The 25,703-nt window shown below is 34.3% G+C and overlaps 1 protein-coding gene and 1 pseudogene across 1 annotated transcript in view; one reads left to right on the forward strand and one right to left on the reverse strand.

Annotated features, from left to right (window-relative positions):
* Positions 1–25,703, reverse strand: part of LOC125872833 (ATP synthase subunit d, mitochondrial) — a 739,546-nt gene that overhangs the window by 456,657 nt on the left and 257,186 nt on the right. The gene's annotated exons all lie outside the window — the stretch shown is intronic.
* LOC125873859 (E3 ubiquitin protein ligase DRIP2-like) lies at positions 5,322–9,562 on the forward strand (annotated as a pseudogene).

Genomic DNA, 25,703 nt, shown 5'->3' on the forward strand with positions numbered 1-25,703 from the left:
TGTAATGGCCCAACCTACTAGTTATATTGTCCGTTTTGGGCTTAAACGTTTTGGCTCATTTATGTAGTGTCCCCTAGGAAAAATATCTTTTGGGTCTAATACATTCATAAAGGGTGTTAGCTAAATGAGTTGACCCATTAGTTAACATAATACTAAACCCTAACTCTATCTATATACACGCCATTACGGGAGTTGAAAAACCAACTCTAAATCGTCCAGAGAACAGGAAGAGTTATCTCTGCAACTTTCAATGATTTTTTGGCAGTGAAAGTAGGAAATTTATCCAATCAAGTGAGGATTCCTGATAACTAGTGAATCAAGTCGTGATTGTTGCAGACGATCCACCTATACTAAGGAGAACTATTGTAAGTCTCAAAACTAGCATTTAATCGTTATATTACAAGTTTACAATTGTTAATTGACGTATGAGAGACAAGGTTTTTAACTATTTCGATGTAGTATAAAGAAGATTTAAAAAATTGAAGTATTTAAAAGGATATTTTATAAATTGTTAAGAACAAGGATAATGTAATTTGTTACCTTAGATTAAAGCACATGTTCTATGCATAAATCCCCGTCTTAAATGAAGTTATAATATAACAATATAAAAGAGGTAAACAACATTAGACATCACATTATCATTATATTAGACCCGATCCATCCTAACCCACTTTTTTTTAAAAAAAATTATCCCCTAGATTACTTCATCAAATATATCTGATATACATTAAGCATATATTTATTTGGTACTACTTTATCAGTATTTGGTACAACAAATTCAATTTTGTCATAATCAAATTCCCAACATGAATAAAGCAATCTAGTAATTCCATCTCTTCTAAATTTGAAATCTTTTGGATGATCTATAGTTGCCACATTACAGCATATTCAATTATATCAAATATTTTTGGATGTATTAATACAAAATTTAATAACTTTTTGTTGACTTAAAAGAAAATGATATTTAGAAGAAAAAAAATTACACGTGCAAGTCACGTGACTGATCAGTATGAGTAGTTCACTTTTAAAAGTATTTGTCATGTTTATTATTTATTCATCCAATGGTATAATTTAAGTTGTATATATACTTAAGGGATATTTTTCAATTTTCATTATTTAAGCCAACTATTACAGGTAAGACACAAAATAGTATTGAGATAGAAACCTGTGATTGGTAGATATATGCAAAAATTCTTTTATTTGTATTTTTATTTCACCTTATTATCAAGGTAATTTTAAAAATAATCATCTTATGACTCGCTTATCACAATTTTGAGATCATTATCGAAATCCATAAACTTGAAATCATAGATCCGTCGCAATCTAGGATTACATGATACTAAGGGTGGCAACGGAACCGGTAACGGGACTACCGGACCGGGACGTTCCGGAACCGAAACGGAACCGGGCACCACGGGCCGGAACCGAACCGGAACCGGGACTGACCGGAACCGGTAATTCCGGAAAAAAATCCGTGTACCTGTCCTGGACCGGTAACGGACCGGAAACCGGGTCCAACCGTTATAAATTATATTTTTTTATTAAAATTAAAAAATTAGGAATATTACACTTAAAAATTTATACTTTTAAAGTTTTAAATACAAACTTTCAAACTTTTAAAAGTATAAAAGTTTAAATTTCACAATTTAAAACTTTGAAAATTTAAATTCAAACTTTAAAACTATAAAAGTTTAAATTTTACTCTTTAAAAGTTTGAAAATTTAAATTCAAATTTCAAACTTTAAAACTATAAAAAGTTTAAATTTCACAATTCACACTTTAAAAGTTTGAAAATTTAAATTTGAATTATAAACTTTAAAACTATAAAACTATAAAAATTTAAATTTCACACTTTAAAGTTTAAATTTTAAAAGTTTGAAAATTTAAATTCAAACTTTAAAACTATAAAAGTTTAAATTTCACACTTTAAAAGTTTGAAAATTTAAAACTTTAAAACTATAAAAGTTTAAATTTCACACTTTAAAAGTTAAATTTGAACTTTTGAAGACAATAATAAAAAAAAATTAAGGCGAATAGCCTATACTTTTATTAATATTAATTAAATAGTACAAGTTGAGTTACAAAATATTAGTAGAGTATTAAAAAATCTAATCTACACAGCCACCTTCTAGGAAGGGTTCTGTTTGAATTAGACCTCGAATTATTATACTCATACTAATAGACATTTAAATTTAATAGTTCATGCTACCAAGGAAATCTTTTTTTAAATCATTTAACATTTCTCTAGTAACATGCTCTGGAATTGGTTGATTAGCTAGTTCTTCCATTGCATCAATGCCGTCATCACTAAAATCTAGCATTATTTCATCAACGTCATTTTCAAATTTGGTCGGTAGAGGTGGACGACCATAACTCCTTCTCTCGCCATTAATCCAATCTCTAAATAGTACGGATATCTCCAAGCTATCTGCTGCTAATGAATATCTATGCTCTCCAATTTGAAATCTTGCTGCACTAAAAGCGCCTTCCGAAGCTACTGAAGATGCTTGAATAGCTAACACATCTCGAGCAACCGGTTGTAGTTTTGGAAATCCTTTGCCGCGATTGCTCCACCATTCTAGAAGATCAATAGTAGTAGGTTCTGTATTTTGATTAATATATGCATCAAAATCATTTCTATCATTATGAGAAAGTTCAATAATACAATCTATCATATCATCAATATCATCTTCATTATTATATCTACTCCTAGAACTTTGAGGCTCTTCGTTATGTACTACATTCCTTATATTAGAATTATACAAGTCGTACAATTTTCTAGCTTCAATTTTTATACTATCTTTAACATCTTGACAACTAGGTGTTTCATCATCTTCACTATCAATACCCAAATTAAAATATATTTTATCAACCATTCGTGATGCACCTTCATCTTTGTAATGTGGGTTTAACAAACAAGCAGTTAAATAAATTTGAGGAATAGGAATAAAATATTTTTTAAATTTTTCAATCATTTTCTTAACAGATTGTTCAAATCTTGGTTTATTTTTGAATTTATAAAATTTAGTAGAAATAGCACAAATATTAGGTAAAACAGAGCAAATAGTTGGATAATAAAGTGCAGATATTTTTTTTGTAGTTAAATAAAAAACTTTTAAGAATTCTATAAGTTCTTTTATGTCATTCCAATCATTATCATCAAGTCTATATGTCATATTTGAATTATGAGCATTCCAAACCATTTGTAAAGGTTTCCTATATTCATAAGCAACTTCAAGCATTTCAAATAAAGAATTCCATCTTGTACACACTGATTTTGGAATTTTTCTAGGTGGAAGATTAAATTCACGACAACGATTTTCAAAATCTCTACGTCTAGACTTAACTTGACATTTAAAAATAAAATGACATGCAGTTTCAACTTTTGTGCAACCATCATCATATATTGCTATACCATCTCTAACAATCAAATTATATATGTGTGCAGCACACCTAATATGAAAACCATCAATATAAATAGGGCAAAGAGACGGTTTTAGTATTTCAACAGCATTACTATTATTAGAAGCATTATCTAATGTGACACTACTTATTTTATCACAAATTCCATAGTTTTGCAAAACATCTATAATTGTTTGAGCTATATAACTACCGGTTTTATGCATTTCACAACATTTATAACCTAAAATTCTTTTTTGCAAAGTCCAATTTTCATCAATCCAATGCGCAGTAATTGTGAAATAATCATTACCATTTACACTACGGCCCATATCAGAAGTAATAGCTATTTTACAATTGTTATAATAAAATAAACAACGAAGATATTGAAAATGTTGAGCTTGATAATCAAAGATAGCCTTTTTAATTGTATTTCTAGTAAAACCTTTAAAATGTGGATTATACACAATTTGAATATAATGAATAAAACCGGGATTTTCAGCAAAACTAAATGGCAAACCCATAACAACAATCATTTTAGCTAATTCTTCAAGATCTTTTTCTCTACTATATGACCGTTGTATACTAGAACCAGAAACATTAGAAGGATTTAATTGTGTTTGGACCATATTAGAGCCATTTACTCCTACATTTTCAGGAAGGGTGGTACCATTTTTTTTAGCTTTGGCTACAGCTTTAGCATGCAAAAATTCATTTTTACAACATGACATTAAATGATTACTCAAATGTCCCGTCCCACCCTGTTTTCCTACAGTTTTATGATTCATTCTATGTTTACATTTATTACAAATAGCTTGTGTTTTATCTACATTCTGAGTCATAAATTGCCACACAACTAATTTTTTAGCGCGTTCTACCTTATTCCTAGGATGCACGGGGGGAATGGGAGCAGGACAACGAAAGGGAGCGGGAGCCGGGGAAGAGGGATTGGGAGTGGGACTAGTAGCCGACGGTGGCTCAGTTTCATCATCATCATATTCATCAACATTATTATCAAAACTATCAACATAATTATTAACATCATGTTCATCATCTTCAGGTTATTCCTTTTCAAAATTACCAAATCTTCTTTGTAAATGTTCATGATAAGGATCTAATCCACTATTACTATCAATATTAAAAACAGTTTCATCAACATGCGTATAATCATCCGTATTTATTCTTAATTGAGAAGTTTTTTTAGTTTTAGATTGAGAAGTACTACCGATTTTTTTATTTTTCTTGGATTTTGAGCTAGATAAATTAGTGAATGAATTAACTATGGTTGTTTTGCCCTTTTCAATAATGTTTTTTCCGAAATCCATATTCAAATATAAAAAGTGAGTAAATTATATATAATACGAAAATGATTAGCAAAGTTTTAAACAAATAAACAACTAAATAAGTAGAGACTAGAGATTAATTACTCACAAAATAAATAATTAAGTCGTAGGCAAATTAACCCGAACACAACCCAACAAAAGGAATAAAGTAAAACAAACCAGAAAAAGGAAAAGTCCATAGTATATATCATATAGTAGACATAGGATCTTCTCTTAATTTGAAAGGGTGAAGTTTCCTTGTATCACTCATGGTATTAAAAGTTGTGGAATTAAAAACAGTTCAGTTTCACTATTATTGTAATCTACATAAAACCAATTTTTTCCATATATTAATTATTCAAATAATAATCCAAAAACTTCAAACTTCTTTAATTTTTTTATACTTTCTTTCTTGGTTCCTTTATATACACACTAAATCAAGAATCAAGAAAACAAGGTACTTTTTGTGTTATTTTTTCTATTTGTATGATTTTTTAATATATGATTTACATGCAATGAATGGAATGTACATGTTTATAATTAAGGAAAAAAATATTTGATTTGGTTTCCTTTTTATAATATTTTTTCCTTTGCAGGAAAATGGATAATTTTGATAAATGGCAAGCTAGTATGAAGAGTGTTTTGACATGTGGAATTTGCAAAAAGTTATGCAAAGATGTCACAATTATTGAAGAATGTTGTCACAGATGTGAGAAAATTTTAATATTTTTAATTAATTTAATTTTTTGGGGGTTTATTTTTTTATTTGAGTGATGTTGATAAATTATTTGTTCTTGTGATTTCACGATCTTGAAGTTTAGATGTTCTTTGTTACGTTCTTTTTTATGTTTATTTATTGCTCATCAAGGCGTTGTTATTGAAACAATTAATCTTTCAATCTCTGTCGCTTGCAGTTGGTATCCTCAAACCTACTTTGTGAGACTACTAGTGTAGGTGATTGTTGTAATTTTTTGGGTTTCCTTTTAAAAAAAATCAGTGATTTTGATAAATAATTTGTTTGTGTCATTTCACTCTTGAATTTTTAATATTTCTTTTCGTTCTTTCCAATATTTTTTAAAAAAAGATTAATTTAGATGTAATCTTTTGGGGGTTCATTTTTTATTTGATTGATGTTGATAAATCATTGTATTTGTGATTTCATGATCTTGAATTTTTGATTTTTTTTTATTTCTTTCCATCTTTTTAACTTCTTTTTAAAAATAATATAAATTTTGATTTTGTTGTAAAACTTAAGAACAAAAGAACAATAGAAAGATGAAGACAAGAAGNGATTGATGTTGATAAATCATTGTATTTGTGATTTCATGATCTTGAATTTTTGATTTTTTTTTATTTCTTTCCATCTTTTTAACTTCTTTTTACAAATAATATAAATTTTGATTTTGTTGTAAAACTTAAGAACAAAAGAACAATATAAAGATGAAGACAAGAAGAATATAAGACAAGAGGAACAATATAATATAACTTTCTTTCTTTCATTTATTCATCAAATCTTCAAGTGTCATCAACATTATTCTCAACACCACTATTTATAGGATTACATTGAGGAATACCAAAGGGTGTCATAAACATTAAATTAAACCTTGAGAATTACTACCCATTAAGGAGGAAATAAACCTAGGAGTTATGGTCATCCAATTAACTATATTATCAACAACATTACTACCAATAAAGGATGAAATTAACCTAGGATTTATGGTCATCCATTTGACCATATTATCAACAACATTACTACTCATAAAGGAGGGAAATTAACCAAGGAGTTATGGTCATCCATTTAACCACAAAAATGATTTACAACAGATTTTTAATTTAGGGATTTCTTCTTTTATTTAAGTGATTTTGATAAATCATTTGTCCTTGTGAATTGAGTTGAATTGAATGTGTCATTTACAAGGTTTATGTAATCTACTCTAGGTCTTTATTATGTTTCTTGATTAAACAGTTTATTTATTTATTAATTTTCTTTATGATCAATTTGTTGCACTTGACCCTAGTCATTAACACTACTATATTTTTATGTATTATTTGGGATTTTATGAACGATAGCATCCCAAAGGTTGATAAAAAAAACTTTCTTGTGATTTCATCATCTTGAAGTTTAGATTTTCTTTATTACATTCTTTTCGATGTTCTTTTATCACTCATCAAGGCGAAGTTATTGAAACAATCTTTCAATCTCTGTCGTATGTAGTTCGTCTGTTGTCGATATCTTCAAACCTACTTTGTGAGACTACTGTGGAGGTGGTAGTTGTAATTTCTTGGGTTTTCGTTTTTTCAATAAATCTCTGATCACCAAGTGCAAGGGATCAGAGACATGGTGTCAAGTAAAAAAAGAGAACTTATTGAGAGTGGGCTGATCGAAAAATTGAAAAAAGGCGAACCGAAAAAGTTAGCTCGTTAGGATATTGATCTGAATAAAATTCCTGACATGCTCATTGATACTCCCCCATCGCCTGCTCCTGCTCCTACTCCTGTTGTTGTTGCTACAAGTTCAAGGAGAAAGGAGAAATTAATCTCTTCCATCGTAAATGCTACACCAGTTGTTGATGATGATCAAGTGTCAAATCAACAGAACATCTCTAATAGTAGTATTGTAAGGGGAAGAGGTAGAGGTAGAGATAGAGGAAGAGGAAGAGGAAGTTCAGAAAAGAATGCTAATGTTGATCGTTTTCAAAATCCATCCAGGTTTAACGATGTTGTTGATCTAAATAAGGGAGATACGCATCCAGGAAGTTTAACCAGTCCTCTTCTTTCGATCAAAGCTACTCAACATAGCCAACAGGTACAATTCAAATCTACTTTATGTTTTACTCACGATCCTAACTTATTTGGGACTGAGGAGCGTGTACTAGTAGTTGTTCTATGGATTTTTTTTTCAGAACTATAATGAAAAATACAATTATATTTCATATAATCATATAAAGGGAGATCAGCCAGGAAGGTCAAGTGCTCCTCTTCTTTTGGGCAAAGCTACTTAACTTAAGCAACGTGTACTTAATTAATTAAAATCCACATTATGTTTTAAGTAGTCATATGCTAATTTGTACAGATTTTTCACTTTTGATGTTGCACAGTATCATATTCTCCAATTGACATTTTTAAAGAGTCTGAGTAGCATAAGTCATATGCTAGTATTAGGTAATTAGTTCTTGTTTATTCCTTCAACTGTTAATGTTCAACATCATGTGACACTGAGAAGTGCACCTTTTGGTCAATGCACATAATCTTCTAATTAAAGGCATTTGCTAATAATTTCTCAAGGAGAAAGTAATTTGACATGGTTGGAATCCGAACTAGATCTATGTTGGATTCCGTGAGTTCAACTGAAACTATGTATATATATGTGTACTAACTCTTTTGATGACTTGTTGAAGGTTGAGAGTATTGCTTATGATGCTGAGTCATCAAAGAATGATAGCATCTCAAAGAAAAACAAAAGTATTGAACCATTGGATGCTATGAATGCTTTATCCAAGGCCAGAGAGAAAGTTCCAAAGTTCATCAATCGTACTCAACTAATCAATCTTGATGATTATGAAGTTGAGGACGACGATGAGTATGTGCCTTCGCCAAAAGTTAAGGAACACAAAGTTCGCAAACGGAATGTTAAGAGATTGGATGTTATTCAAGCTATAGAAGAGCCATCAAGAAGTAATAATAATAATATTGATAAAGGAAAAGGGAAAAAGGGACGACGTGGAAGAATGAAAAAAGAAACAAATATTCCTCCTCCTCTTCCTCTTGTTAGTGGTGGTGGTGATGGTGGTAGTGGTGGAACAAATACTAATGTGGCACAAGTTCAAGACACTACTGAGACAACATGAGGTTCAAGCAACGGTAGTACAAGAGTAGTCAATGAAAGAGTCCATCCTATTTGGTTCACTTTGGTTGCATGTGAAAAGCAGTGAGTTTAATTCTATGCCTTTCAATTTTATGCATTACTCTTTTGTATATTATTTCAATTTATGTGACAATGTTTGACTAGATATGATTGTTTCAGGAAAGGTCCTTCACCCTTACCACCGATTTCTACTCACTACATAAAGATACAGTAAGTCTTTAATTACATTTGAATATATATTTACAAAAATATTATGACCTGCCTATATATATTCTTGAAGTTCTAGATACTCTTGTAGTAGCCATTGTGGCATGCGTAAATTAGTTTGGTATAGGTAATTTGGTTTTCTTTTGGTATGACTTCTCTCTCAAGGGAAGGAAAGCCTTGACATTACTGGTAAAGTTGTTGCATGTGACTAGGAGATCACAAATTCGAGTTGTGGAAACAACCTCTTACATAATTACAGGATAAAACTGCGTATAATGAACCCTAATGGTCTAGCCCTTTCTTGGACCTCGTATAGCAAGATCATAATGGAAGTGCTTCCCCTTCCCTCTCCACCTTTTTTTGTGAAGTTATACATCTTTTTACTTTCCAAAATACCTCTTAACTTCAATTAATATGTTATTCATCTTTTCTGGTTAAATAGGGATGTGAACAAGCCGTCTTCCTACATAATGAAGTACCTTGCACACAAATTGAGTCTCCAGAGCGAAGACGAGGTAATTAAATACTTATATTGTCATTCAAAATTTGCTCTAGTACCTTCTGTATTACACTTGATTATTATTTATGAATTTCTGATCCTAATAATTTCAGAATGTTGATTCGTCTTAATTTGCCTATCAAACATCTAGAAAAATTATGGTTATGTGTAGCACCTCACTCTGGAAAAAGTTCAGCAAAAGTTGGAGCTTTTGTCGAAGAATTTGTCATGGTTTTGAAATATTCTCGATCACACACAAAATTGAATTAGTGTGTTAAAAATTTACAATATTTTAGCTTCTCCTTTACTTAAACATTCAAATTTTGCAATGGGAAAAGTTCTTGTTGCATGTTGTTAAACACCTTTAATTATATTTGTGTGTGTTTTTTTATAAACTCGATCAGACGTTTTTGATTTACTTATTTTGCACGCTAGCTATCAATTGTTTATTATAAATTGTGCCATTTTTTTTCATTTTATCTTAAGAATTGTTAGGTTGCATTTTTTTTAGAAATTGACCGTCAAAGCTAGGGACGAATCATCATTTACTGGAATCAGTGGCATAGCTACATAGATCGACCCAAGGGTGGTCATATGAACACTCATTATTATTGATAACTTATTTTATGCATATAAAAAATAATACTGACATCATGGTTAAAGGGATGAAATGCTCATAAGTTGGTTCAGACACCATTTCTGCACATGTATGACCATGATTGGTTTTAATCTTATGCAAGGGATTGATTCTTGAGATGAAGTTGTTCAGCATACTGTTTTTTCATGTTACTATCAAACTTTATGAATTTTATGTCCCCATTTATTATCTTAATATACGTCTTGATCATGAGATCACTTACTTTTCTATCCAAATTTATATCGCCTCGATTTCGAATCGAAAATCCTTTTCCTTTCCCTTGAAACCTGCTCATATGAACATATTGTAGTTAAATTTGTGAAAACTTGGTTGTGAGAAGAAATATTTTGATAAACTTCTATACATAGATGGAATCAGAATTTCCAAATATCATTTTTCATTTTGAAAACAAAAATTATACTTTTTTTCGATCTTCACAATGAAACATGGTCAAACGTCTTAGTTTATGAGTGTTATGGATCACATTTTTTTTCTTGGCTATTGTGTTATGAATATATTACTTATACAAATACAAAGTTTGGACAAAAACTACTTTTTTACTGTCAAACCAGTAAGTTCAGGGATGGCTCCGCCCTTGCATCTATACTATAGAGGTGGCAATTGGACGGGTTGGGTCATATTTGGAAGGGTGGTCAAAATGGGTCAAGATTCAACCCAACCCAAATTTGTTTGGGTCAAAATGGGTAAAGTAATGAGTCATAACCCAACCCGTCCAATTTTTACTAAGTTTTAATTATTTTTTAAAAAGATTTTATTACCTAATTAAAAAGAACCTTTTCTATGCTACATATAACATATTAAATTGGCCGAATGACCTGTGAGACCCCTGTACTTGGCTCCGTTTGTTAGTCGAACCCTCTTACTCATCACTTTGCCAACTAAACCCATAAACCAGTGAGAACACAACATTTTAAGCCCTTTTCTCCCAGCTCAACTGAGTAGGAGGGTTCAATTTGGACTACAGATCAACTTGATTTTTAATAAGTTGAAATTAGCTACCCCAAACTTAAACGGGTTGGACAAATTGAATTTTATTTTGTCACCCTTAATCTTTAGAAATTAAAAAGAAAATTGTACTAACCATTTGAGTAAATCCAAGTGAACCTCCAAATCATTGATGTATGTGAGATTATGCATTTCCTTTAAGGAAGGGGATATCTTATGATCCAAAATTATCTCTTCACAACATGACAATAACTCCAAAATAATCTCCAAGTTTTTGAATCAGTCTTGTTTGAACCTTGAAATCATGTTTGTTTACTACTTCCAAAACTTCCACTCCTAATCTTTCAAGCCTTTGTTTGAATCTAATAATCCTAACTCTTGTCCCTGAGAATGAAAATACGCAAAGGGGAATAACACATTTGTCTTCACGTAAATCTAGTCCAATTTTTGCAATGTCATAAGCATTTATCATAGCTAAACCACCTCCCAAGCTATGTCCTATTATTGTTATACTTAACTCCTCATTTGAATATCAATCTATCAGTCTCTTAACTTTATTAAGAACTTGTTCCCTTGTTGATACCTTGCACATGTTACATTGATCGTGTTTCCTCATGTAGATGATTAACAATCCAACTTCGATTTTGATTGATGGATCGTGATTAGACATGTTGTAATCTCTAGTTGGTCTTTGGAAGTCCATTATAGCCATAATATCCTCAACATGCTTCATTGTTTTATGCCAAATAATTATTATGTGATGGCATCCTAAGTGTGTTGAGTATTCATCATTTGATACTGGGACATTGCCAATCCAATTTTCTTGGTGACTCCAATCACCAGTCCAAATTGAATGAGTGAGGCACTTGGAGTAAATGTAGCTTGAGACATCGTAGCCATGTTTTTCGCCACTAGTGATTTTGGAAAAGAAATTAAGATCGATGATAAAGCTATGATCCAAATCATGTGCAGGCGCGATTTTGAAAAAGAAACTAGGATCAATCTTACAACTACGATCCAAATCATATTCATTGTGACATGCTTGTAACATATCTCTGTAACATATTAGATCTGCTTGTAATAGGGGATCAATAGGATCAAACATCCCTTCCCAATCATTTCAACCATGAATATCTTTCCATGTATATGCTAATTTTTCCTCTGGATCATCATGAAATTTGTTTCCTTTACTCTCTAGCTTTGAAATTGGATACGAGCTGTCTTTTTTGGAGAAAACCTCAAATTTGAAAGAGTTTTTACTAGTATTTTCTCTATTTCTTTGGCCAGGGAAAAAGAATTTAGTACTATATGGAATGGAATTTTTTTTTGGGTTTTGTTTCTTTGAGAAGAAGATTATTCTAGAATAAGAGATGATCATTGTATTAGAGATCGGAATAAGAAGAAATTGCACTTTGGCTTAGACAGAGTCTCTTACTCTAAAGGCCACAATTCGAAATTCAATGGATAATAGACATGCCACTTTTGTTTACTCTACTTGAATACTCTGTGATAGTGCTGGAACATGTGTCATGCGTATAACCTACACATGTTCTTCATTACTTAATAGTTAGGTTTTGTGCTTCATTATTTAATAATGGAGTTTTGTTGAGTTCTTGAGGTAAGGGTCTTGCAAATGTGTGTTGTTATTGGTGGGTTTTGAGTGATGTTGGGTTTAAGAATCCAAATGAGTTTGGTAGGAAATCGTCCGATTCCAGAAGAGTTAGGCCTTGAACTGAACAAGAAAAATTCGTCAGACTTTCTAGGCACAGAGTGGGGAGGCGCGCCACTGAGGTGCTAACCCACCTCGCGCCTGTAGTGCGCCAGAAATGGGATTCTGAAGTTTAGGGACTGGTGCCCTGTGCCAGGAATACGCCAGGGGCGCCTGCCCCCGTCTCTCTTTCGTCTTTCATTCCATTTGAGTTTCTTTAAATTGTGTAACACCCCAAAATTTTTTGAGCTAAGACTTGAACCACCCTTCATTCTAAGTAGAATTTTACTGAGAAATTTAATATTTCTTGAGTGTTAAGGTCACTAGATTTAGTACTTTTAGTTCCAAAAAGAACTAAAGAGAAAATCATTCAAGTCATTCCTAAGTTCCTTTAAATTTTGAGTCAACTTCAAACTACCATAAATCTTAGGACATGATGAGTTAGGTGTGCCATGAAATGAAAAATTAAAGGTCTTTGAATGATCTTTCCAACGCCATCGAGTTTTCTAAGTTTCGAGTTTGTATGAGTGAGATATACCCTTTTGAAGTCAGGTTGTCCAATTAAGGAAAATTACCCGAAAATAGTAAGGGGTAGTTTGGTCTTTTCCTTACCCAATCAGATTTAATTCATTTTACTAAGTTTTTAAGGATCAAATCCTTTTAGGTTCAGTTTTATAATCCTAATATACACCTAGAGTTTTAGTTGAGAGTTCAAGAAGAGAAAAGAAGAGAAAGAGGAAAGGATCAAGGCGTTTGCCGAGGTTCTTGAGTTTTGTTGCAGATTTTCGCCATGGGTTTAATCCCTAAGATCTATGTAAGCTTCCATATTATTGGGTTTGTTCACCGACACACCAATCATGAGTTTCTTTTGTGAATCTATCCATAAATATTGAGCAATTTAATTTCTTGCTGAGTTCTTGATAAAAGTTTTTGAATTTTTCTTATCGATTAAGTTTTGATGTAAGATTCTAATTTAGTCAACTTCAAAAGACCATATGTCACGCCCCGAGCCTACACCCTGGGAGGAACTAGCACTAAAAGACCATTGTTGGCCCCAAGCGAACCCTTGGCCTGACTTACTTAACTCAGCGGAAGACAATATTCATATCTATAATGATCAATAAACTTAACTGAATTGCATAATGAAATAACTGAAAATGTTTAAAGGTTAAACATTCAACTTGGCTAAAGTGGCAACCCAAGTCTTAACAATAATAAATGATAATGAAAAGACTCAAAGGACTAACATCTGATTGTCTATGAAGCCTCTAATAACAATTGAGATGGATATTGGGATAGACCCTACAACATCCTAATAAACTAAACTAGAAAGCAATGAAATAGATCCTCCGAAAAGCAAGGAGGCTCACCAATGGACTCTGAACTGCTCACTGGATCACCGATGCGTCGGAATGCCGATCCTAGTTACCTGTGTCTGCATCATAAGACGATGTAGGCCAACTGGCATCAGTACATTGAATGTACGAGTACGCGAGTTGGAATGCTAAAACAACGTAGGCTTGAAATGGAATCTGAAAGAAACACTTGCCTTGGCTTTTCTCAACTCATGAATACTTAACTAAACTCATTTCATTATAAAGCAGTTTAAAACAAGTGCAATATAAAGAAAAACTGTTGAAAAGATGCTGTCAATTCATAATCATAATATCATAAAAAGACAAACCATGCTCCCTCTCAAAGTCTACTTGTGCAATGCATGAATGAAGTCCCATACCTCCATTCACACTAAGCAGAACCCCTTGAAGAACCACACAACTACTAATGTGGGATGTTCTCTAACCGACAACCATCACTTAAGAACTATAGTGATGATACAATGTTTTACCTCACGCTGTCGAGGCCCATCCTATACCTTGCTGTGATATAGGAAGCTAACTCACTAAGTGGATCCACTAGTCTATGTGAAAAAAGATTCATCTAAAAAGTATGACCCTTTTCTACCCTTGATGGCTACATGGTTTATGGAGACTTGAGTTAATGTGAACTCGCATCCCCATATCGGTGCTCAATACTACTCCCAAAAATATAATATTAGCTCTTATGTTTAAAAATATACTTTTTCTGTGATTTGAGATTAGTGCTCAAAAACTTAGCTCAAAGGCTATCTTGGAAATCTCAGTTTCCCTGCTCACTTCATTTAGAAAGCTATTTCTCTTTTCTGAAAAACTAGCTCTAAGGCTCTTTGAAAATCTCAGTTTCTGTTCTTATTTAAATGTGAAAACATTTAAAAACTTTGAAAATACATAGTTCCCTAATAGCTTTTGAGAAATGAACTCAACTCTCTACTCTTTGCTTAACTTGAAACTTTCAGTCTTAAAACGATGTTAAAAACATTTGTGAAAGACTTTTGAAAAACTTTAAGAACTTATCTTGACTTAACTATTGACTTCTCTTGACTTTGATCTTAACTGCTCTTGACTTGACTCTTAACTGATCCTTGAATTGAATTATAGATTCAAGGATTAAGATTTGTGATTGGAAGGATCTCGTGATGTTTAGGAATGATGTTAGATAGCTAAACATGAGAAGACTGAAAAATCAATATTTAAAGGTGGGTCTGCGACGCGGAGGCATAATTAAATTTTGGTTCCAAAAATGTCTTTTGATGCAAAACACCTCGTGTCAGCTCCGCGACGCAAAGCTAAAACTTCAAATCTGGGCACTAGGCGCGCGACGCGCGGCCACCCTCTAATTTCGTCCGACGAAATGTCTTCTTCGTTTTCCAGCCCCAATTTACCCAAACTTGGTTCTTTTTATCAAATTATTTTTAGATACAGATACCCAACAAAAGTACTTAAGAACCTAACTTGAAATGACTCTATAATGCGACGTAACGAACTCAGAAACTTCTCAATTCATCCCAATTCAAGAACAACATTCAAATTCAAGAACTCATGTCAAGAACATCAACTTTCAAACTCTTTTAGGACGAATTTCACTGAACTAAACATGTTTGGCGCATGGGAGAATGAACCCAATGCTATGAGAGACTCACATACCTTGTAGGGATCAACCCCGACGAAATCCACAAGCGAAACTTGACGAACTTGACGATTTCCTTGCTTCTCCTTCTCTTTTCCCCTCTTCTTTCCTCTTCTCTAAAACCCTAACTCTTTTCCAAAAGCGTAAACTGATCTAATTCTCCTTAGGCCCCTAATTACTTACAAAAAACGAATAAAAATAAAAGGGTAAGGAAAAGACCAAACTACCCTTTTAAAAATCCAGATTGGACTTTCCTTATTCCAACAACCCAACTTCCAAATGGCATAACTCACTCATACGAACTCGTATTTGCGCAAACTCAGTGCCGTTGCAAAGATAATTCCAAAATCTTTCCAATCATACTGGAATTACACCTAACTCATCTTGATGTAGAAGTTATGGCCGTTTGAATTTGACCAAAAACTTAACTTTTCCTAACTTAATCGAATTTCCAGATTTTAATTCTTTCCAAAAATTACTATTTCCAATTATAAGCTTCTTCCTAGTTATTTCAAATTGCAAGATGTTACAATATCTCCCCATTGGAAACATTCGTCCTCGAATGATATTACTCTTACTAAGCTAAGGGCGTCACATCAAACATACAGTTTAAACACCCAATAAGCACAATCCACCTTTTAATTCAAGCAAGATAGGGTCTTGGTCTTGCTTGCCTTTTACTTCTGACACTAATGATGATTCAGACCCATTCGTCACCACTATTCCTCCTTCTGTGGAATCCATTAATCGAACTCCTAATCGTGCAAGTTTATGCACATCTTTTTGCTAACTCTTGCTTACCCTCCTCAAAATGGCGGTACTACCAATAGACAGCCTTCTCAAGGCATCCGCAACAACACTAGTCTTACCTGGGTGATAAAGAATACTCATGTCATATTATTTGAGTAACCCTAACCACTCTCTCTGTCTGAGATTAAGCTCTTTCTGACCATATACATACTGAAAATCTTGTGATCGGTGAACACTTTCCACATGAACACCATAAAGATAATGGCATCATAGTTCAAAGAAAAAATTAAAACAACCAACTCTAAGTCATGGGTTGGGTAATTCTTCTCATGAACTTTCAACTGCTCCTTAAGCTCTTTCAACTCACCTGGTGCCATTCTGTATGTCAGAAAAGATATAGAACACGTATCTGGAATGATGTCTATGCCGAAGTCTATTTCTCTCTCAGGAGGGACTTCCGGTAGGTCAACAGGAAATACTTCTGGAAACTCTTTTACTATCGGAACTGACTGAATATGAGGGACCTCAACACTTGAATCATTAACTCGGACTAAGTGATAGACACGCCCCTTAGAAACTAACTTCCTTGTCTTAAGGTACGAAATGAAATGACCCTTGCACTGCTGAACTTCTTTTCCACTCTAAAACTGGCTTATTTGGAAACTGAAACCTGACTGCTCGAGTTCTACAATCAACTGAGGCATAACAGACATGAAGCCAGTCCATACCAAGAATGACATCAAAATCTACCATGTCTAACTCAATTAAATTAGCCATGGAACTCTTGTGATTGACGGAAGCGGGACAATCACGATAGACTCTCTTGGCTAGAATAGACTCACCAGCAGGTGTAGAAACACTGAATGGTTCACTAAGTTGCTTAGGAATAACATCAAAATTCATAGCAACATATGGAGTTACAAGCGATAAACTCGCTCTTGGGTCTAGAAAAGCATAAACAGTAAAGTCAAAAACTTGATTCATACTAGTGACAACATCTGGCGAATCCTCTTGCTCTTGGCGATTGTTGATAGCATATACGTTGTTTGTTCCTCCGCCAGTACCATTTCCTTGCATGTTCTTTAGACACTTTCGCATGAAGTGACCCTCTTGTCAACAGTTGAAACAACATGTCTGGCCCTAACGACACTTTCCTGGGGGGCTTCTACCTCACCTAACACATGCAGGAGACCAGTTACTTCCTTGTGCCACCCTACCCTGAGGCTGTGCAGGTTTAACTCTGGAATTCTAACCATTGTACTCACTTTTATTCCTAGATGTAGGCGCACTAGCAAATGATGGAGCAGGTCCCTTCTGTTCCTGTTGGAAAGAAGACCGGTTGTCATTACTCCTCTGCTGCCCGGACTCTGGACTAATTCCCTGCCTTGGCTCTCTATCTTTTAAATTGTTCTCCATCTCTTAGCTTCTCTTCTTCAACCTGCTGCACATATACCATCAACCTCGAGATATCCATGTCACCTATCAACATTGCAGCCTTACCTTCCTTACTCGATAGACAAGACAACCCAGCAACAAACAAGCTCATCCTACTCCTCATGTCCGCAACCATTTCACGGGCATAGCGAGACAGTTGGGTGAATTTCAACCCATGCCCATGAACACTAAAAAAATCTTGCATAAATGCGAGGAACTCTCGCACCTTACCCTCTTTCAGTTCTCGGGGAAAGAAATGCCCCAATAAAGCTTCCACTGATCAAACNCCATGAACACTAAAAAAATCTTGCATAAATGCGAGGAACTCTCGCACCTTACCCTCTTTCAGTTCTCGGGGAAAGAAATGCCCCAATAAAGCTTCCTTAAAATAGGCCCAACTCGCAGGTGGTGCATCCTCAGCTCTACCCCCTTTCCACTGATCAAACCAGGTCCTAGCAACATTCTTCATCTGATATGCAGCTAGCTCAACTCTTTCAGTATCAGCAACGTGCATCACATCGAATACCTTTTTTTAGTTCTTCAATAAAGTTCTTTGGATCCTTAGTATTGCTTAAACCAATGAAACTTGGGCGATTCATCCTCAAGAACTCACGAATCCTCAAAGTGTTAGCCCCTTCTTGTTGAGCTCCTCTTTGCTAACCAACCTGGTTAGTCACAGCTTGACTCAACATTCTAATTGCTTCTTTGAACTCAACATTAGTAACTTCTCCTTGCGGTTGCACTTCAGGTGCATTAGGTAACTCTTGCTTTTCAACATATCTCCTAGCTGGACGACCTCCGACTACGCTTCATGGAGGCATGATTGTCTGAAACACGCGCAAGGGCGAATTAGAGGGAAATTTTTTAGAGATCAAACTCTAACGCACGAAATAAGTGTGAAAGAAGTGAGAAATTTTCCTAAATGTTGCAACCTCCTATTTGTACATGTGGTGCGCTTCACACCGATAACCAGGACTCTGCAGACACGACTTCGTAGACTCCCTAGGACTCTTGAACTCTATACTCTGATACCAAGTTTGTCACGCCCCAAGCCTACACCCTGGACGGGACTGGCACTTGAAGACCATTGCTGGCCCCAAGCGAACCCTTGGCCTGGCTTACTTAACTCAGCGGAAGACAATAATTATATCTATAATGATCAATAAACTTAACTGAACTGCATAATGAAATAACTGAAAATGTTTAAAGGTTAAATATCCAACTTGGCTAAAAGTGGCAACCCAAGTCTTGACAATAAGAAATGATAATGAAAAGACTCAAAGGACTAACATCTGACTGTCTATGAAGCCTCTAATAACAACTGAGATGGATGTTAGGACAGACCCCACAACATCCTAATAAACTAAACTAGATAGCAACGAAATGGATCCTTCGGAAAGCAAGGAGGCTCACCAATAGACTCTGAACTGCTCACTGGATCAACGATGCGTCGGAATGCCGATCCTAGTTACCTGAGTTTGCATCATAAAATGATCTAGGCCAACTAGCATCAGTACATTGAATGTACGAGTATGCGAGTTGGAATGCTCAAACAACATAGGCTTGAAAAGGAATCTGAAAGAAACACTTACCTTGGCTCTTCTCAACTCATGAATACTTAACTAAACTCATTTCATTATAAAGCAGTTTAAAACAAGTGCAATACAAAGAAAAACTGTTGAAAACATGCAGTCAATTCATAATCATAATATCATAAAAAGACAAACCATGCTCCCTCTCAAAGTCTACTTGTGCAATGCATGAATGATGTCCCATACCCCCATTCACACTAAGCAGAACCCCTTGAGGAACCATGCAACTACTGTTGTGGAAGTTTCTCTAACAGACAACCATAACTTAAGAACTATAGTGATGATACAGCGCTTTACCTCACGCTGCCGAGGCCCATCCTATACCTTTCCGTGATATAGGAAGCTAACTCACTAAGTGGATCCACTAGTCTATGCTTAAAGGATTCATCTAAAAAGTATGACCATTTTCTACCCATGATGGCTAAATGGTTTATGGAGACTTGAGTTAATGTGAACTCGCATCCCCATATTGGTGCTCAATACTACTCCCAAAAATATAATATTAGCTCTTATGTTTACTAACATACTTCTTCTATGAATTTGGATTAGTGCTCAAAAACTTAGATCAAAGGTTATCTTGGAAATCTCAGTTTCTCTGCTTGCTTCATTTTGAAACTTGTTTCTCTTTTCTGAAAAACTAGCCCAAATGCTCTTTGAAAATCTCAGTTTCTGTTCTTGTTTAAATGTGAAAACATTTAAAAACTTCTTTGGGAATACTTAGTTCCCTAATAGTTTTTGAGAAATGAACTCAACTCTTTACTCTTTGCTTAACTTGAAACTTTCAGTCTTAAAACGATGTTAAAAACATTTGTGAAAGACTTTTGAAAAACTTTAAGAACTCATCTTGACTTAACTCTTGACTTCTCTTGACTTTGATCTTAACTGCTCTTGACTTGACTCTTAACTGATCCTTGAATTGAATTATTGATTCAAGGATTAAGATTTGTGATTGGAAGGATCTCATGATGTTTAGGAATGATTCTAGATAGCTAAACATGAGAAAAGACTGAAAAATCAATATTTGAAGGTGGATCCGCGACGCGGAGGCATAATTAACTTTTGGTTCTGAAAACATCTTTTGAGGCAGAACACCTCGTGTCAGCTCCGCGACGCGAAGCTGAAACTTCAAATTTGGGAACTAGGCGCGCAACGCGAGGCCACCCTCTGATTTCGTTCGACGAGATATCTTCTACATTTTCCAGCCCCAATTCAGCCAAACTCGGTTCTTTTTCTCAAATTACTTTTAGATACAAATACCCAACAAAAGTACTTACGAACCTAACTTGAAAAGACTCTATAATGCGACGTAACAAACTCAGAAACTTTTCAATTCATCCCAATTCAAGAACAACATTCAAATTCAAGAATTCATGTCAAAAACATCAACTTCCAAACTCTTTTAGGACGAATTTCACTGAACTAAACATGTTTGGCACGTGGGTGAACGAAACCAACGCTATGAGAGACTCACATACCTTGTAGGGATCACCCCCGACGAAATCCTTAAGCTAAACTTGACGAACTTGACGATTTCCTTGCTTTTCCTTCTCTTTTCCCCTCTTCTTTACTCTTCTCTAAAACCTTAACTCTTTTCCAAAAGTGTAAACTGATCTAATTCAGCTTAGGCCCCTAATTACTTACAAAAGACGAATAAAAATAAAAGGGTAAGGAAAAGACCAAACTACTCTTTAAAAATCCGGATTGGACATTCCTTATTCGAACAACCCAACTTCCAAAAGGGCATAACTCACTCGTACGAACTCGGATTAAAGCAAACTTGGCAGCGTTGGAAAGATAATTCCAAGATATGGTCGTTTGAAGTTATGGTCGTTTGAAGTTGACCAAAAACTCAACTTTTCCTAACTTAACCATATTTCCAGATTTTAATTCTTTCCAAAAATTACTATTTCCAATTATAAGCTTATTTCAAATTGCGAGATGTTACACCATATCTCTTAAAATATAAAGATTTACATGAGCCATAAAATATGAAATTAAAAGTATTTGAATCTACTTTCTAACACCACCAATTTCGCGTATCCAATTTCAGAGTAAAAAGTTATGACTATTTTAGTAACCTATATAGTGATGTTACGAATTAGCCGACGGAAAAATATTAAAAAGTGTTATTTTTGTTTTTTTCACCTCCAAGAAAACCCTAAACGAATTTCATGACTAAGAAAAGGCTCAAAAAAGTCAGATTTTCATATTTTAGTCCATCATTCTCTTCTCTCTCAAACCCTTGGGTAAAACCCTAAGGAAAAATCAAAGTAGAAAACTCCATTCAAGATTCTTTTTATCTTTTTTCAAAATTCTTCTTCAAGGTAAGTTTTCTCCAAGAATTCCATTCTTTCTAACTCAAGTTACTCCATAAAATTATGAATCACTAATGAAAATAATAAATCTTGGTCATAAAGATTTCAAGAAACTAATTCAAGAATCTCAAGAAAAGTTTTCTTGATTGTTTACCTTCAAGCTATGGTTTCAAGGCTTCTAATCAAGTTCTTCTTTAAGATTCTTCAAGAATCTTGTTTTATTCAAATATGTAAGGCTATCATAGTGTTGGACTAGATCGTCCCCACGCCCTACATCTACTTTCAAATCAATAAAAGAGAAATCTAGGATTCTACCCCTTGATTTGAGTATTCTTGAGCTAAGTTGATTTTGAGTTCTTGAATTCCCGATTCTTTTAAAAATGTTATTCCTAAGTATTGAGTTTCTATATTTTTATAGAGATCCTTAAGTTGACTTGTTCATGTCTATAATTGAGCATGAACCCTATTTAGAGTTTATAAATCTTGAGAAGTTTTTCAAACCCAACACTTGAATTTTAAATTAAGTTTTGAGGAAGTAAGTATGAGAATGAAAAGAGTCGTATACATGAGTTCCATATTATTATTTAGACCCTTTAGTCGAGTCGTTCATGCCCATAAATTATGCATGAACTCTATTAGTTGAGTATTTTTGAGAGGAGTAGTATCTTCAAGTTCTAAGTCTTGAGTATTGTGTTCCTAATCATTTTGGGATTTTACTCCTAATAATGGGGCTACTACATGTTACACATGAAGGTCCTTGAGTTGAGTAGTTCATGCCCATAACTCCGCATGAACCCTATAACTCGAGCAGTCTTGAGATGAGAAGTATCTTTGAGTCCTTGAGTTGAGTAGTTCATGCTCATAATTCTGCATGAGCCCTCTGAGTTGAGCATTGTTGAAATGAGTAGTATCATTGAAGTTATTGAGTTCCAAGTATTGATTTCTATCTATGGTTATTGAAAACCTTGAATTGAGTCGTTCACGTCCATAATTCAGCATGAAGTCTATTTTAAAAAGTTTTTTGCAAATGCTTTAAACTTGTTTTAAGACTTGAGTTTTAAGTTGAGTAAAGAGTAAAGAGTGAAGTTATTTTCTTCAAAATAGTATATGAGGACTATGTATTCCCAAGAGTAAATGTTTTCATATTTAAACAAGAAAGGAAACACCAATTTCTAACAGAGCTTTTGAGCTAGTTTTTCAATAAAGAGTAAATGTTTTCATATTTAAGCAAGAGAGGAAATACGGATTTCCTAGAGAGCCTTTGGGCTAGTGTTTGAGTATTTATCTCAAACCACAAAAAGAGTTATGTTTTTCAAAAACATATGAGCTAGTTATATTTTGGGAGTAGTATTGAGCACCGATATAGGGGAGAGTTTAGACAACTCACAGCCCCCATAAATCATGTAGCCACATGGGTAGAAAAGAGTCATACTTTGTAGATGATTCCTTAATATTTTTTAGCAAAGTCTACTGGATCCACTTAGTAGTTAGGTTCTATACCTCTAGCAAGGTATAGGACGGCCTTGACAGTGTGAGGCAAACTATTATATCATCACATAGCTCGTAGTGATGGTTGTCGGTTAGAGAAACTCCCACAGAGATATTTTGTATTCTTATATACACCGAGTTTATATTGTATCCTTGCATAAAAGCTAAGTATATTATATTCTTAAATACATTGAGTTGTTTTTTTACTGTTTTAAAAGCTTTCCATATATTGCATCTCTTGTTGTTGCTTTATATTGAGTTGAGTATCCAGAGTTGAGTATACAGAGTTGAGTACCCAGAGTCGAGTATCTGATAATTGAGTTGAGCCTTATTTCACGAAGTTGAATATCTTATTATTGAGTGGAGCCTTATTTCACTGAGTTGAATATCTTATCATTGAGTTGAGCCCTATTTTCTCTAAGTCGAGTTGAACTATGTTTCTTTGGGTTGTGTTGAGTGAGTTGAGAAGAGGTAAGTATGTTTCTATTCCACCAGTTCAAGCTTATGTTCATGCTTTAGAATTTCCCTTACATGCTCGTACATTCCATGTACTGAGTCATTTGGCCTGCATCATACAGGTATTCAGGATCATCAACAGGAGCTTCGTTGATACCACATGAAGTTTGAGTTAGCTATGGTGAGCCTCCTTGCTTTCGGAGGGTTGCACTTATACTTTCATTTATATTAGTTATTAGGATTTCGTGGGTTGTGTCCCGACTTCCATCTTTGTCAGTTAGAGGCTTCATAGATAGATAATAGAGTTTCAGAAGTCTCATCATTTATTTTGTTAAATGTTTTAAAGACTTAAGTTGCCTATTTTATGGCGAGTTCAATATATTATTTTCATTCAGAGTTATCAATTCTGTATTGTTCAGACTATTTTAAAGTTGAGTATTTGAATTTAATTCAGTTTTTAAGCTTTGTATGCTTAAGTTAGTCTTCCACATTTCGCCAGCCAGGATGAGGGTTCACTTGGGGACCAACAATGGTTCTCGAGTGTCGGCCATGTCCAGGGTGTAGGCTCGGGTCGTGACAACTTTGGTATGAGAGTACAGAGTTCAAGAGTCCTAGGGTGTCTATGAAGTCGTGCCAAGTAGGATCTTTTTTATGGCTGTGAGGGCCTGATTAATAATGTTTCAAAGACACTTCATCCAATTCTAAGCATCAAAGATCGTTAATCAGTATATAACCCAACTAAATGAGTTGGGGTCGAATCTCACAAGCAACGGTACGTGTTTGAGATTCAATAGGAATGTGTGAACATGGTCAAATTAGTCATAGGAATAGAAATTATTGAATAAAGACATTATTCAAATCTAAGGGTGACATAAATGTCAAATGGGGTGTTTTGGTTTGAAATTATCAACTACAATAGTAGCAAACAATACGAAATAACAATAGTGAGATGGGTTCTTGGGATGTGATTCGATTATAGGCTAATGTAGACAAATGGGTAATTGCAACTATTAGAAAATAGCTAGATATTAGTGAGTAAGCTAGACTATAGAGGAGCTAAACTTTCTCTTGAACAATTTACCTTGAATTAAGTCGATTTCTCTCGAACATCAACAAGCAAGCAAAATAAGAACATCCCACACCTTAGTCCATTCACTCTCTCGAGCTGAATATGTGGAAAAGGGTTTAGGATTCACTCTCTCGAGCTGAACTCATGACAACCCAATACCCACAAACCATCAATCAATAATTTTAGTTTTAAAACCCCTCTCTCTCTCTCGCAAGCCGAAAACACAAGGGTAGAACTCCATTTGCAACTACAATTATTAAATTAAACCACAATTAATGATTGAACTCACTTCTAAACAACATTTAAATTAACAATTAGCAATACCCATAAACTAAATCAGCCCATAATCACATAATCACACCCCAAGAATTGGGGTTTTAGCTAGACATCATAAAAAGATAAAATCGTTACCAAATTAAGTTTCCATCAACTAAGTAAGATTGATTTCGTCCTTACAATGGTCCAAGTTGAAGAATCTCAAAGACCCACTTCCAATTTCTTAAAAGCGAAAAACTTCAATTCTTCAAAGCTAGATAAAACTTCTCACAATTCAAAATTAAGAAATTATGTCTCAGATACTCTAATTGATTATGAATCCTCCTAAACTAAATATTCAAAAATGTATTTATAGTTGCCAAAAATGTGCTGCGTAGAGCCACTCGACGTAGTAAGTCGGGCTCGCCGGTCTAGTCGGTGATCCGCCCTTTGGTCAATTCCATAGCCCTTTTGCCCTGGCCTTTAGAATCCTCAAGGTCTGTAACTTTGAGCGATTTAACACTGCATCACGGAACCACTCGGCGATCCGCTGACTATTCCTTTCTCTCGCCAACTTGGTTACTTCCTTCAAGGCTTGGCACACTGGAACTTTAGGCGGTCAAGCAGTCGTTCAGCGACTCGCCAAGTGGACTTGGCGATCACTAGGCTTGCTTTTCTTCATTCTTTCTGCTCAGTTCGTTCCTTTTTGCACATTAGTGTCCTTGCTTTGTTCCTCAA

Source organism: Solanum stenotomum, chromosome 8, assembly GCF_019186545.1.
Source record: "Solanum stenotomum isolate F172 chromosome 8, ASM1918654v1, whole genome shotgun sequence".
In the NCBI taxonomy this organism is placed as follows: domain Eukaryota; kingdom Viridiplantae; phylum Streptophyta; class Magnoliopsida; order Solanales; family Solanaceae; genus Solanum; species Solanum stenotomum.